Below are 13,825 nucleotides of genomic sequence, written 5' to 3'. Positions count from 1 at the left end.
TTTGAGTTCCCGAGAAATTTTTGAGCCCTCTCTGGGGACTGACTCTGATGAAAAGAGCACCAAAGCCTGAGGGGGCACCTCTGTGGCTGTGTCATGGAGGCACAGAGCAGCTGTGATGTCAGCAAGGGGCTGTGTGACAGCACAGAGTGGGCTGTGTGAGGTCACAGATTGGGCAATGACATCACAGAGTTTGTTGTGAGAGGTCACTGAGCAGCTACAGCATCATAGAGGGGATTCTGTGACATCACAGAGCAGGCTCTGACATCATGGCATGGCTGTATGACATCATAGAGCTGGCTGTGAGGTCAAAGTGTGTGCTGTGACATAACAGAGTGTTAGTATGACATCCCAGAGAGGGTTTTGTGACATCACTGAGGGGGTTGTGACATCACACAACTGTCTGTGACATCATAGTGTGAGGCCATAGAGCAGACCTTGCCATCATAGAGGGTGGCTCTGTGAAATGAGGGAGTGGGTTGTGACATCACCGGGTGGCTGTGAAACATCACAGAGCAGATTCTGACATCAAATGGTGGCTTTCTGACATCCCAGGGTCTTTTGCAACATAACAGTGCAGCTGCATGACATTCCAGGGTGAAATACCAGAGTTTGCTCTGTGACATCACAAGGGTGGGTTGTGATGTCCCAGAGTGAGCTGTGACATCACAGGCGATGTGTGACAACACAGGAAGTCTGTGTGACATCACAGGAGGCTGTGTGACATCACAGAGATGGCTGTGTGACATCACAGGGGCTGTGTGACATCCCAGGGGCTGTGTGACATCACAGGGGCTGTGTGAGGTCACTGGGGAGGTCACTCTGCCCCGGCCCCCCCTCACAGTTCCCCCCAGAGCAGTCCAACCCTGCTCGTGCACAGCGGGGTCCCCTGTACCCCTGGGTCCCCCCGCCCCCGGCGCTGCAGCCTCCCCCAGAGGATGTTCCACGAGATCGACCCCAGAGCCTGACATGGGGACGGGGGCCGGGGCCCTGGGGGTGGCACAGGGGGACAGGGACCCCCCGGCAGCGTCCCCGTGTCCCCCAGGGCCAGAGCCTGGGCCAGGGCTCCTTCACCCTGGTACCAACGAGGCCTTGAGAGCGCTGAAAAAATCCCCAGCAAGGGATCAGCAAAAACCAGATTTAATATTAAGGGACAGCAGCACAAAGTTCCTTGGCAAGAGTCACTCTGCTCCTGACTGGACACTTCAGGCACAGCAGGGAAACAAAGCAACAGCAAAACCAAACAAAATCCAGGCAATCAAACCAGAAATGAAGTGAGAACTGTCCCTGTGTGTGTGTGTGTGTGTGTGACACAAGGACAGTGAGGGCAAGGATAAAAGGAATACGGCCTGAAAGCTTAACAGAGCTCAAACTTAAGGGGACAATTTAACCAAAAAAACCCCACCAGCAGCTAACAGAATTTAACCTAACGTATAACCTATGACTTTTTGTTTAATAGAGGATTAACATTTAACAGTATTTAACTCAGCTAATAACTTAAATTAAACATAACAACTTAGCAAAAGAACAACTCTTAGCAGCATTTAACTTCACATAGTGAAACAGAGTAAAAATTCCCCAGAGTAGAAATCCATTTTGATTTAGGTGAAATGAACACCTCTAAGTCTGTGTAGCCTGACTGCAAGGCCTAGGCTCAAGGCAAACTGCATCAACGAAAGACAGAGATAAGGGGGGGTGTGGGGGGGGACACGAGACAGAGGGTGATAAAGAGAGACAGAAAGACTGCTGTAAAAGCAGGTCAGCCTGACCTAGGAATTCTTTCTGATAAAGAAGAACTAGCAGCAAATGTCACGTGAAATTCATAAAAATGAATATGTATGAACCTATTGTGAAACTGTATGCATATGTATTTGAGAGGAGGATAAAAAGGGACCTGAAGTTCCCAGAGGTATGCATGCCTTTTACAGAGAGTAATCTCTGCATGCGTCCAGTGCTGTAATAAACATAGTGGCTTTACAACTTTCATAAATTTGTGGAGTTTTTTTCTCTCTCTCTCTCTGCAAAACAACAGACCTTGTGAATTAACCTTACCTGCAGGCAATGTTTCATCCTGGCTGCACTTGGCATCAACAGCTTTCTTTGGCAGTGTGAGAACAGGGATGTTGTGCCACTGAGGGAACAAAACCAGTTCCCAGGGCTGATCCTCCAGAAAGCAGGAGCTGGTTGGGCAGCAGCAGTGCCTGGAGCAGACAGTGTTTGTGATGAGCTGCAGAGGAGCTGAGCCCAGGGGCTGTTGGCCAAGGCCGAGCCCCAAGGAGCATTTCTCAGCTGGCAGGGCGGCCTGAGAAGGGGAGGGGGGAATGCAGCAGCACAGGGCCCATGGAACCAAGGGAGCATTGTGACACTGTGGGGCCCTGTGAGACCAAGGGACCATTGTGACACTGTGGGGCCCTGTGAGACCAAGGGACCATTGTGACACTGTGGGGCCTCATGGAACCAAGAGGAGCATACTGACACTGTGTGGCTCCATGGAATGCAGGGATTATTGTGACACTGAGCGGCCCCATCAAACCAAGGTTCCATTGTGACACCACGGGGCCTCATGGAACTGTGGAGACCATTGTGACACTTTGGGGTTTCATGGAACCAAGGGGCCATTGTGACACTGCAAGACCCCATGGAGCCAAAGGTTCATTGTGACATTGCAAGGCCTCATGAAGCAATGGAGAGACCACTAAGACACTTCACAGCCTCATGAAATCAAGGGGCCATTGTGACACTGAGAGGACTCATGGGATCATGGAGACCATTGTGACACTATAAGGCCCCATGGAATAAGCAAAGCATTGTGACACTGTCAGGCCTCATGGAACCAGTGAGACCATTGTGACCCTGGGGGTCCCCACAGAACCAAGAGGATCATTGTGATACTGTGGGGCCTCCTGAAACCAAGAGGCCTTTGTGACACTGCAGGACTGAATGGAACCAAAGGTCCATTGTGACATTGCAGGGCCTTGTGTCATCAGTGGTCCATTGTGACACTGTGGAGCCAAAGGAGACCATTGTGACACTGCAAACCCCCAGGGTCCAAAGGTCCATTGTGACATTGCAGGGCTCATGGAACAGAGGAGTCCCATGACCTTGTGGGGCCTGGGGAACGACAGAGACGACTGTGACACTGCAAGGCCTCATGGAATCCTTGGGACCATTGTGACACTGCAGGGCCTTCTGGAACCTAGGGGCCATTTTAACATTGTGGGACCCCATTGAACCAAACGTCCATTGTGACACTGCAGGTCTTCCTGTAATCAAGGGGCCATTGTGACACTGTGAGCCCCCACAAAACCAAGGTTACACAGAACAGGTCTGGCTGGTTTGGCCTCCCATGGACCACCTGACTGGTCCAACTGACCTTGGCATGTTGAGGGTCTCTTCTCTTCTGCTGCTGAAACACTCGGGCTCCATGCTTTCCTTTCCAATGGAAAGGATCTGTCCTCCTCCAAGCACCCATGCCCAGAACTTCAGGGATTTCAGCTCCAAATTTCCTTATACACAGGGATTGTTCCATAGGAATATTGCCAGGACAAGTCTGTCTCTCAGTGGTTTCACAAGAGACATTTTCCATCTGTCCCCAAAACATTGGGGAAGGCTCCGTACATTCCTTCCTATGGGAAAGAAATGTCCTGCTTCTCCAGGCGCAGAGGGCTGAGATTGTGGTTCCACGTCCAAAATTCCGTAAATTCAAAGTCTGTTCCCAGACAAAATTTGCCATTCCTGACAAGTCTGGCTGGCCTTGGCCTAGTGATGATCTCGCCTGCCTTCCAAACACTGGGGCTCTGTACTTCACTTCTTAGGAATAAGAACTGTCCTTCTAGTCCAGGTGCCCATGGCCAGAATTGGAATATCACCTCCAGCATTCCCTATTGTGACAGTCCCAAGGAGACTGTTGGCTCAAAATCTTTCATGTGTGGGGGAGGAAGGGGCAGGTCCAGCCTTGCCCTGCCCTGGAACCCCAATCCCCCCAGAGCCTCTATCCCAGCCCAGCAGTGGCTGCCAGTCCCTGGCACAGCACAGGCAATGCTCCACAGCCACCTCTGCAGCCCCAGCCCAGCTCCTGAGGGACCAAATGAGCCCAAGCCCCACCTGGGGGAAGGGCCCAGGAAGACCAGGGGGTAAAAAGGCTGACCACAAGGCAAGCACACATCTTGACCCTCCCTCCTCTTGGAATTTCCATCTGAACACTGCTGGAACCCAGGAGTTGGTAGCTGTGTGTGTGTGCTTCTCTGTATCTTATTTGTCTTCCTTTCTCTGTCTACTTCCTCTAATCTGTTGTCTTGAATATTTTGATTAACTTTAAATTGAATAGGCTTAGAGTTGTGAAGTGGAATGGGCCAAATTAATGATTTGAAAAGTGTTTTCTGCTGATTGAGTATAATTTTAACCTATGGCCAAAGTTTGTCTCATTTTCTAAAGTACCCAGTAAAAGCTGTTTAGTTCTTTTGAGCTCCTCAGAATCCCTTGTTGGTATTTCTCCAGCACATCCAACTCAGAGGGCACAAACAATTGTAATTCCTTTAAATGTCTCCTCAAGAGAGTTTTTTGGGGGATGGGGGTCAGGGCTTGTGTGTCCTGCTTGGCCCAGCCCAGGCAGGGCTTTCCCAGCCACATTCCACACTCCATTGCCCAGCTGGAGCCGCTGGTGCCTCTGAGTTGTGCTGCCCCAGCCCCAGGGACGCTCTCCTTGTCTGCCCATTCCCCCACGGTCTCTGGGCAGGGATGGCCTCACTGGGGGCTGCTGACATCCTCAGCAACTTGGAGGCTGCTGCTGAATTTCACTGCTCCAGAGGCTTGTTCAGCCTTCAGCTCTTCAGTGCAGGAATTCAGTGTCCCAGGGCTCATTAACATTCAGAACACCTGAACAAGCCAAGCCTCTGGGAATCATTTGATTTTAATTTTCAAATCATCTGTGGTTAAGTAGATCTCAGTAGTGTATTCAAACTAAATACCTGTTATTTAAAAAGACAGTGAGAAAAGATTTTTAAAGTCCTTTTAGTTTTGCTTTCCTGTTAATTCATTGATTTGTGCAATCTCCAATTGACACTGAATCCAAGTACCTCCTCATGCAGTTTGAATGGATATGAAAATCAAGACCCTTCCTGGCTGACAATCAATCAGACTCTGTCCCTACCCCCACCCCACCATTTCCCCCATCCAAGCCCTGGCACTCAGAGCAGCCTTGTGCAAATCTCAGCTCCCTTCAGCCCAGGCTGCACCTGCAGCTTTCAGCTCCTTGGCTCCAACTCCCACCTGCTTTCCTTGGAGAAGGAGCTGCCCGAGACACAGAGGGATGTTCATTTCTTGTCAGCCAACAAAGCCAAGGGAAGGCACAGCTCCATAATGCAAAAGTCATTCCTCTGCTGGGTGTTAAATCCACTTTGCACAGCAGACAGTCTCAGAGCAATGGAAAACACCTTCTGTGACCAGCACAGATCCCAAGGTCCCCCCAAACCCTCCCTGCCCTGATTCTGCCCAGATTTGCTCTTTGCACACACGAGTCACAGGCTGAAGTCAGGAGCTCCCTCCATGCCCAGAGGGAGGAAAAGAGAGAAAGGGGATGAAGAGCTCTCCTGTGCAGAGCCAAGGTCCAAGTGCAGCCCCTGCAGTGGGAACCACAACTCATCAGGTTTGTGTCCTTTGGGCTCAGGGCCTGGTGACACTCAGAGGCACAGAAAGGATTCTTGCCAACAAATAGAAGATGAACATTTGAACAGTTTAATAACCATCACAGCTCTTCCCTCACCTCTCTGGGATGTTCCAGCAGCATCTGACATGTCCACCATCTCCAAGGGATTTCTGTACAGGAACAGTTTTAGACAAAGACATAAGAAAACACAATGCTGTGATACATATAAACACAATTGAGATGATGTTTAATTATTTATTCATTTCAACTTCAGAAATATTGGGCAACTTCTTGCAGCTCAAAGCATGAAACCACTCAATTGAGAGGCACTTGAATGACCAGAGAGGATCTAGAGGAGCAAATCTGGGAGCAGCAGGAAGTACATAGATCCACCTGCTCTAAGAGAAGAAATGTCCTTAGACATGGACATTTAAACAGGAGAGCTGGAAACACCTGATGGAAAAGAAAGATTAAATAATAGACTGAATATTGGTGAAGGAAGGGCAAGATCAGTATTTCTTCTCCTTTTGCCATCAGTACACTTCCAGGAAATGCCTGTTTCTGATGGGAAAACATTCCTTAAAAGTACTCAGATGACCCAGATAATAAAGATTTGCTTCTATATTATGAAACTAAGAGTTATTAAAACCTTTGCCCCTTTCCAGGCAGACATCAGTTTTGTGGACATGAACAGGCAGTGCCACTTGTGCCCTGAGGTGCCCTGAGCTGGGATTGGATCTCTCCCAGAGCACCTGAGGGAGAGCAGAGCACCTTGAAAGCTGCAGGTCCCTGACAGCCCCGCAGGGCTCCTGTGCCATCAACATCTGCTCTGCTCCAGTCTGAAACAGGGCCCAGCATGGTGCCGGGATCATCAGAGAGCTGAGGTGTGTGCTGGAATTCAATGGCCTCCCCATCCCGCAGCAGACCTGCATTTCCCTGCTGCAGCCTTGGTCTCCAGCCCAGCCATGGAGGCTCTTTGGGCTCTGGAGTGTTGCTGCAGCCCCCAAAGGCAGCTGAGCTCTGCCTTTGGCCCAGTCAGGCCTGGCCAGAGCAGGCCATGCTGAGCAATTGCTTGTGTGTGCCTGGCCTTGCTGTCAGCCCCGTGAGCGGCTGCGTGGCCCCTTTGTGGCCCTGTGCTGGCCCAGCCATGGTGGCCCAGCCCCTGTGCAGGCCCAGCCCAGGCCAGGAGCATTGCGGCTGGGAACGGCCCCTGTGCCGTGGTGCCCACAGCAGCCTTGGGGCTCTGTGCCCCATGGCCTCCCTGCTGGGCAGCCTCTGCCAGCTCCTGCAGAGCCCGTGGCACCTGTGGGGCTGCACAGACAGCCCTGCCCCGGGCTCTGCCAGCCTCTGGGCCAGCAGAGAGGCCGGCAAGGGCTGGCCATGGCCGGGAACAGGCCCTGAGCCCTGCAGGAGGATGGAGCTGGGCCACAGCCAAACTCAGCCCAGCCCAAAGCTGGGCTCAGCAGCCAGGGCTGCCAACGCATGGGCACAGAGGCTGGCGCTGACAAATGTCCTGGGCCCCCTCCCTGCTCTGTCCATGGCACCAAGGGCACAGAGCAGCCTCCTCTCTGGGCCACTTGCCTGTTTGCAATGCCTTGCACAGGCGCTGGCCCTGCCCCACAAGGCCTGGCCTGAGTCCTGCCCCTGCACGCTCAGCCAGGCTGAGATGGACACTGATGGTTTCTGGGCCAGGCTCTCGGAGCCCAGCCCAGCTCCCTGCAAGCTCTGCCAGCTGCCCTGAGCTCTGGGCAGCACCAAGGGCCTCTCTGAGCCCAGCCCAGCCCAGCCGGCTCTGGCCCCACAGCTCTGCTCAGGCCAGGCTGCTCTGGGCACTGGCCCCACGGCCTCAGCCCCTGCCAAGGGCACAGCAGCAGCTGCAGCTGCCACAGGACTCAGCCCCAGCCATGGGGGAAGGTGCTTGGCCAAGGCCAAAGGAGGCTCCCTGGCTGCCCTGCTCCCCTCGGCCTGAGGTGCTGAGAGCTCTGCAGCCCCTGCTGCCATCCCATCTGCCCAGGGCAGCACCAGAGCCCCGGCCTTGGGGCCCTCAAGAGCTGCTCCTGCTCCAGGCCCAGGGCCCATGCCAAAGCTGGGGCAGCCACAAAGCTGTACCCATTTCTGTTCCTTGCTGCTCCCATGGGGATGGATCCTCAGCCATTTGGAGGTTGCTGATGAATTTTATTACTCCAGAGGCCTCTTCTGTCTTGAGTTCTTCAATTTATGAATTCAGTGTGAAAAGCTCATAAACATTTGCTCAAAATACCCAAACATGGAAACCCCCTGGGAATCATTCAAGCTTTTAATTCTTCTGTGGTTAATTAGACAAATTTCAGAATGTATTTAAAGTGAGTATTCTGTAATGAAAACAATGAAGAGAGAACTGTCCTGTTAAGTTTTCTTTTCCTGTTCATAGATTGGTGTCAGCAATCCCCAGTTGATATTGACCTCTAGCACCTCCTAATGCAGCCTGAACAGATATGAAAATTAAGACCCTTCATGGCTGACAGTCAATCACAATTTGTCCCTTCCCCCTTCTACCATTTCCCTCATCCAACCCCTGGCACTCAGAGCAGCTGAGGAATGGAGTCACATCCAGGCGTGTCCCCAGGGCTCAGGACTGGGGCCAGGTCAGTGAAATCTCTTTATTGCTGATCTGGACGAGGCCATTGAGGGCACCCTCAGTCAGTTCCCAGGTGAGCCCAGGCTGGGTGGGAGTGTGGCTGTGCTGGAGGGCAGGAAGCTCTGCAGAGGGATCTGGACAGGCTGGAGCCATGGGCCCCAGGACAATTGGATGAGATTCACCAAGGCCAAGGGCTGGGTCCTGCCCTGGGCTCACAACCACCCCAAATCCCTGACTGTGCTCTGCCCCTGATCCCCTTAGCCTGTCCTGTTTCCTTCATCCCTCCTTTGCCACGGACTTTCTTGGACAAGGGAGCTCTGCTCTGGGGATGGAGGGAGGTGCAAGTGCAGCCTCTGGATTGGGAACCACAACTCATCAGGTTTGTGTCCTTTGGGGGTCAGGAACTGGTGAGACTCAGAGGCACAGAAAGTTTCTCCTCATGGCCTGGAGACCCCTGTTGAACAGGACACCATTTAATAACAATCACGCTCTTCTCTGAGCTATGTTCAAAGTTCCAGCAGTGTCTGAGGAGTCCACCATCCACAAGTGATTTCCATACTAAAATTAATTTCAGACAAATGTGGTTCTGTGACAGATATAAGCACAACTAAGTTCTTGTATTAGAATGCTCCTCCTGGAGTGGTGGCAAAACAGCTCCAACAATTCCTGATTTGCAAAGCTGTCAGTGGTGGATGGAGAAGGGAGGTCAGGCTGCTTTTGGTGCTGAGGAAATGCTGAAACCAGCCTGACTCATTTCATCTCCTCCTGTCCTGGCTGATCTCCCCTCTTTCCCCTTCCACCCATTGGCTTTTGTCTCCCACCAGGCCCCCGGGGAAGAGCCTGGCTCTGTGTTCTCCATCCCCTCCTCGCTGGCACTGCCAGGCTGGGATGAGGAGCCCCTCAGCCTTCCCTGCTCTGGGCTGGACAAGCCCAGCTCCCTCAGCCTCTGCTCACAGCCCAAGGGCTCCAGCCCCACCTTGGAGGCCCTTCCCAGACCCTGCTCCAGCTGCCAGACATCTTTCCTGCCCTGGGCAACCCAACCCAGGCCACAGTGACCTGGAGAATCCCCGTCCTTGATGTCCTGGTCACACAGCCCTGGCCCCTTGTCCCCATGTCAGGCTCTGGGGTGGATCCTGTGGAACATCCTTTGGTGGAGGCTGTGGCTCCAGGTGGGCCGGGGGGATCCCGGGGGACAGGGACCCCACTGGGCATGGACAGCATTGGACTTGTTGGGAGAAACTGTGAGGGGGAGCTGGGGCCGAGTGACCAACCCAGTGACCTGACACAGCCCTGCTGGGATGGCACACAGCCCCTCTGGGATGTCACACAGCCCCTCTGGGATGTCACAGCCCATTCTCTAATGTCACACAGCTGGTCTCTGATGTCACAGCCAAATCTCTGAGGTCATCATCCGCTCTATGAAGTCAGAATTCTGCCATGTGGTGTCACAGATATGGCCTATGATGTCATAGCTTCTCAATGACCTCACATAACCCACATGTCATATCCCACTCTGTGACCTCATGTTACCAGATGATAAATTGTTTCCACCAGCTGAGCTCATACCTTGAGCTTGTTCTCCAGGGACCACCAGAGAGACCCCCAGGACAGAAGAACACATGGGGAGGGGAAATATGTCTATGATTTTGGGGGAAATGATTATCATATGTGTGTTTAGTCCAGGACAATCAATGAATATGTGAGCAAAATACAGAAAATAAACAGAAACTTTCCTCTACTCAGCATTCACGGTTTTGGGAGGAGCTATCCCCTGTGCATCCAGCTGAATAAAGAATGCTGCTTCTTAATGCTACACTGGGGTTAAGGAGTTTTCTGTTTTACCGAATTTTTGGTGACACTGCCAAGGAAAGCTCTGTCTGCTGCTGTTCACACGGAGGCTGCCTGGGGCCCAGTGACCATGAAATAATCAAGTGTCGCAGACATCTTTCATGAAAAATCCTTTCTTAGGATTTTTCTTTGTGAGAAGCTGCAGTTTCAGCAACTAAAAGTAAACAATGGTTATCTGCTACTGTAGAATGCAACAGCTAGACCCGTGATTGGTCTCTTGTAGATATTTAGATTTACTGACCACTCATGGCAGAGCTGGCTCTTGCTCTCTGTCTGAGACACAGATTTTTGTTATTCATTCTTTTCTATTCTTAGCTTAGCTAGCTTCTAAAGAAACCTTTTCCTTTCTATTGCTTTTTAGTATAGTCTTAATGTAACATATATCATAAAATAATAAATCAAACCTTCTGATCATAAAGTCAAAATTCTTGCCTCTTCTTCATCCTGAAAACCTTTGTGACCACGGTCACAATCAAGTTTTCAATGTTCTATGAAAGAAGGAGGGGCAGCGACAGAACTCCTACACTGGCATTAGGATGGGCAGACTTTGGCCCTCCCCAGACTTTGGGGAGTACCAAATCAGGTACTGATTTTTTGAAAGGAAAGAGCCCTTTAAAACAAAGGGATCCAGGAAGGATGGACAAATTTCAAGAAAGTAATCTTAAGGGGGAAGGAGCAACCTGTCCCAGTGTGCCAAAACACGATCTAGAGAGGAAAATGACTGTCCTGGCTGCCCATGCAGCTTTTCTGGGAACTCAGGGGAAAAAAGGACCAGCAATGCAGGAAGTGTTTAAGGATGTTGTTAGGTTATGAAGAAAGTGATGTGAAGAAATGAAAGCTCAATTAGAATTTAAACTGGCGGTTTGTAAAAAGAATAAAAAATATTTATATAAAAAAATTATAGCAAAAGGAGGGAGAAGGAGAACATCTACTCCTTATTGGATGCAGTTGAGAATAGAGCAACTGAAGATAAGTAAAAGACAAAGCTACTTAATATCTTGTTTGTCTCAATTTTCAATATTAGGACAGGTTGTTCTCAGGACAAGTGTTCTCCTGAGCTGGTAGATGGGCACAGGGAGCAGAACAGCCCCCTGGAATCCAGGAGGAAGCAGCTGGGGACCTGCTGAGCCACTCAGATGCTCACAGGTGTATGGGATCAGATGGGATCCATCCCAGGGGGATGAGGGAGCTGTGGATGAGCTCCCCAAGCTGCTCTCCATCATTTACCATCAGTCCTGGCTCAGCAGGGAGGTCCCAGAGCACTGGAGGTGCCAGTGTGAGCCCATCCCCAGGAAGGGCTGGAAGGAGGAGCTGGGGAACTCCAGGCCTGTCAGCCTGACCTGGGTGCCCGGCAAGGTTATGGAACAGATCACCTTGAGTGCCATCACAGGGCACCCACAGGATGGCCCAGGGATCAGAGCCAGCCAGCGTGGATTTCAATATCTGCACTGATGGTCTGGATGAGGGGATTGATTCCCGCATCAGCAAATTTGCAGATGACACCAAGCTGGGTGTGAGTGTGGATCTGCTGGAGGGTAGGAGGGCTCTGCACAGGGCCCTGGACAGGCTGGATCCAGGGCCCAAATCCAACAAGGTGAGGTTTAACAAGTCCCAGTGCCAGGTCCTGCACTTTGGCCACAACAACCCCTGCAGCACTACAGGCTGGGGACAGAGTGGCTGGAGAGCAGCCAGGCAGAAAGGGACCTGCAGGGCCTGATGGGCAGCAGGCTGGACATGAGGCAGCAGTGTGCCGAGGTGGCCAAGAAGGCCAATGGCTCCTGGCCTGGATCAGGAATGGTGTGGCCAGCAGGAGCAGGGAAGAGATGGGCTGATTGCAGGGGAGGGAGCAGGGGTGGGAAAGAGGAAGGAATTTTTGCCAGGAAGAGTAAAGAAAGCAAAGGTTCATCCAAGGAAATGCTTAGGGCAGTTTGGGGGTGGCTGCCAGGCAGCCCTGGCTCTGAGCAACAGCGTCTGCAGTGGCACAGGAAACTCCCAGCTGATGGGAACAAACTTTCTGGCTGAGTGCAGAGGCCAGGACAAAGCTGAGTGGTTTCCCTGGTGTCCCGCAGGCCTTGCTGGCCCCAGGGGCTGATGGCATTTGTGCTCCCTCAGGTTCATGTCCCCACAGCAACAGCATGGGGGTGCTGGCCCTGCTGTGTGCAATGCAAACAGGGGCTGCTGAGGCAGTGCTGCCGTGTCTGTGCCTGCAAGGATGGGGCACCTGTGTGAGCTGGGGGAGAGGCCAGGGCTGCAGAGGGGGGATGTTGTTGGCAGCTGCATGAGGACGCTCTGGGACGCTGGCCTGGGCTGTGCAGCGCACTGGGCATGGATCAGCCCCTGCTCTGCTGCTCCTTCCCGTCTGCCCCAGGGCCCTTGCAGAGCCCCAGACATGCTGTTTGCCCCCAGACTGCCCATGGCCAGCCTGGGGCTGCTGACGGGGGTTTCTGTGCTGAGCCTTGGCCTGGCCATGTTCTTGAGAGAGCCTGGGCAAGGAGCCTGCAGCCCCCAGGGCCTGGCCTGAGGCGTCAGCGCTGCCCCAGCAGTGCCCATGGCCTGTCCCTGCTGCAGCCCCGGCACTGCCACCCCCAGGGCTGTGCCCGGCCCCGAGAGCACTCAGGCCCTGCAGCAACACCAGGGCCACCAGGGCAGCGGGGCAGGGCCACGGCAGCAGCACTGGCAACACCAAGTGCTGCTGCTGCTGCTGCTGCTGGGCACAGCTGCTGGGCCAGCACTGATCTGCCCCAGCTCTGCACACAGACATTGCTGCTGCAGCTCCACAGAAGGAAACACAAGGGCATCTCTGCAGAAAACTCTGCTGGGAGAGATCCTTTAGTTCCTTTAAAGCCACCAAGAGCGCAGCCCCTCATTGACACAGTCTGCCTCCACAGGGAAATGTGGAGAGAAACAAAATGAGAAATGGCACAAAAAATGGCTTTTTTGTGGACATTATGAAAACAGTAAAAGAAAAGAAAGAACCCACAACCAAAGGAACAAGAAGTATCAAAGGTGACTTTTATTACAAATAATTAGAAGAAAATGGCCAACAGTTTAATGTTTCTGAAAACATCCAATCATCAGTCTCCACACTGCAGCCTTGAGCTCCTGGTTCCTCAGGCTGTAGATGAGGGGGTTCAGGGCTGGAGGCACCACCGAGTACAGAACTGACAGGGCCAGATCCAGGGATGGCAAGGACATGGAGGGGGGCTTCAGGTAGGCAAACAATGCAGTGCTTACAAACAGGGAGAGCACGGCCAGGTGAGGGAGGCAGGTGGAAAAGGCTTTGTGCTGCCCCTGCTCAGAGGGGATCCTCAGCACAGCCCTGAAGATCTGCACATAGGAGAAAACAATGAACACAAAACATCCGAGTCCTAAACAGATGGAAAACACAAGAAAACTCTGTAGTTGCGCAGAAAACAAAAGAAAAGAGCTGCGCAGCACATCCGGTGTAGGAGATGTTGCTGGTGTCCCAGAGGGAATTGTGCATGGCTTTGGGGACAGTGGTGCAGATGGAGCCCAGGTCAGCGAGGGCCAGGTTGAGCAGGAAGAAGAACATGGGCGTGTGCAGGTGGTGGCCGCAGGCTACGGCGCTGATGATGAGGCCGTTGCCCAGGAGGGCAGCCAGGGAGATGCCCAGCAAGAGGCAGAAGTGCAGGAGCTGCAGCTGCAGCGTGTCTGCCAATGCCAGCAGGAGGAAGTGCCTGATGGAGCTGCTGTTGGAC

At 52.6% G+C, this 13,825-nt stretch overlaps 1 pseudogene; it reads right to left on the bottom strand.

Moving 5' to 3' along the window:
- Positions 1-1,651: 1,651 nt before the first annotated feature.
- The window catches only part of LOC143692467 (uncharacterized), a 43,223-nt pseudogene continuing 31,049 nt past the window's right edge, over positions 1,652-13,825 (bottom strand).

This window comes from Agelaius phoeniceus (assembly GCF_051311805.1).
Source record: "Agelaius phoeniceus isolate bAgePho1 chromosome W unlocalized genomic scaffold, bAgePho1.hap1 SUPER_W_unloc_1, whole genome shotgun sequence".
NCBI classification, from domain to species: domain Eukaryota; kingdom Metazoa; phylum Chordata; class Aves; order Passeriformes; family Icteridae; genus Agelaius; species Agelaius phoeniceus.
The sequence above is the reverse complement of the archived record's forward strand: the minus strand, read 5'-3'. Positions and strand labels throughout refer to the sequence as shown.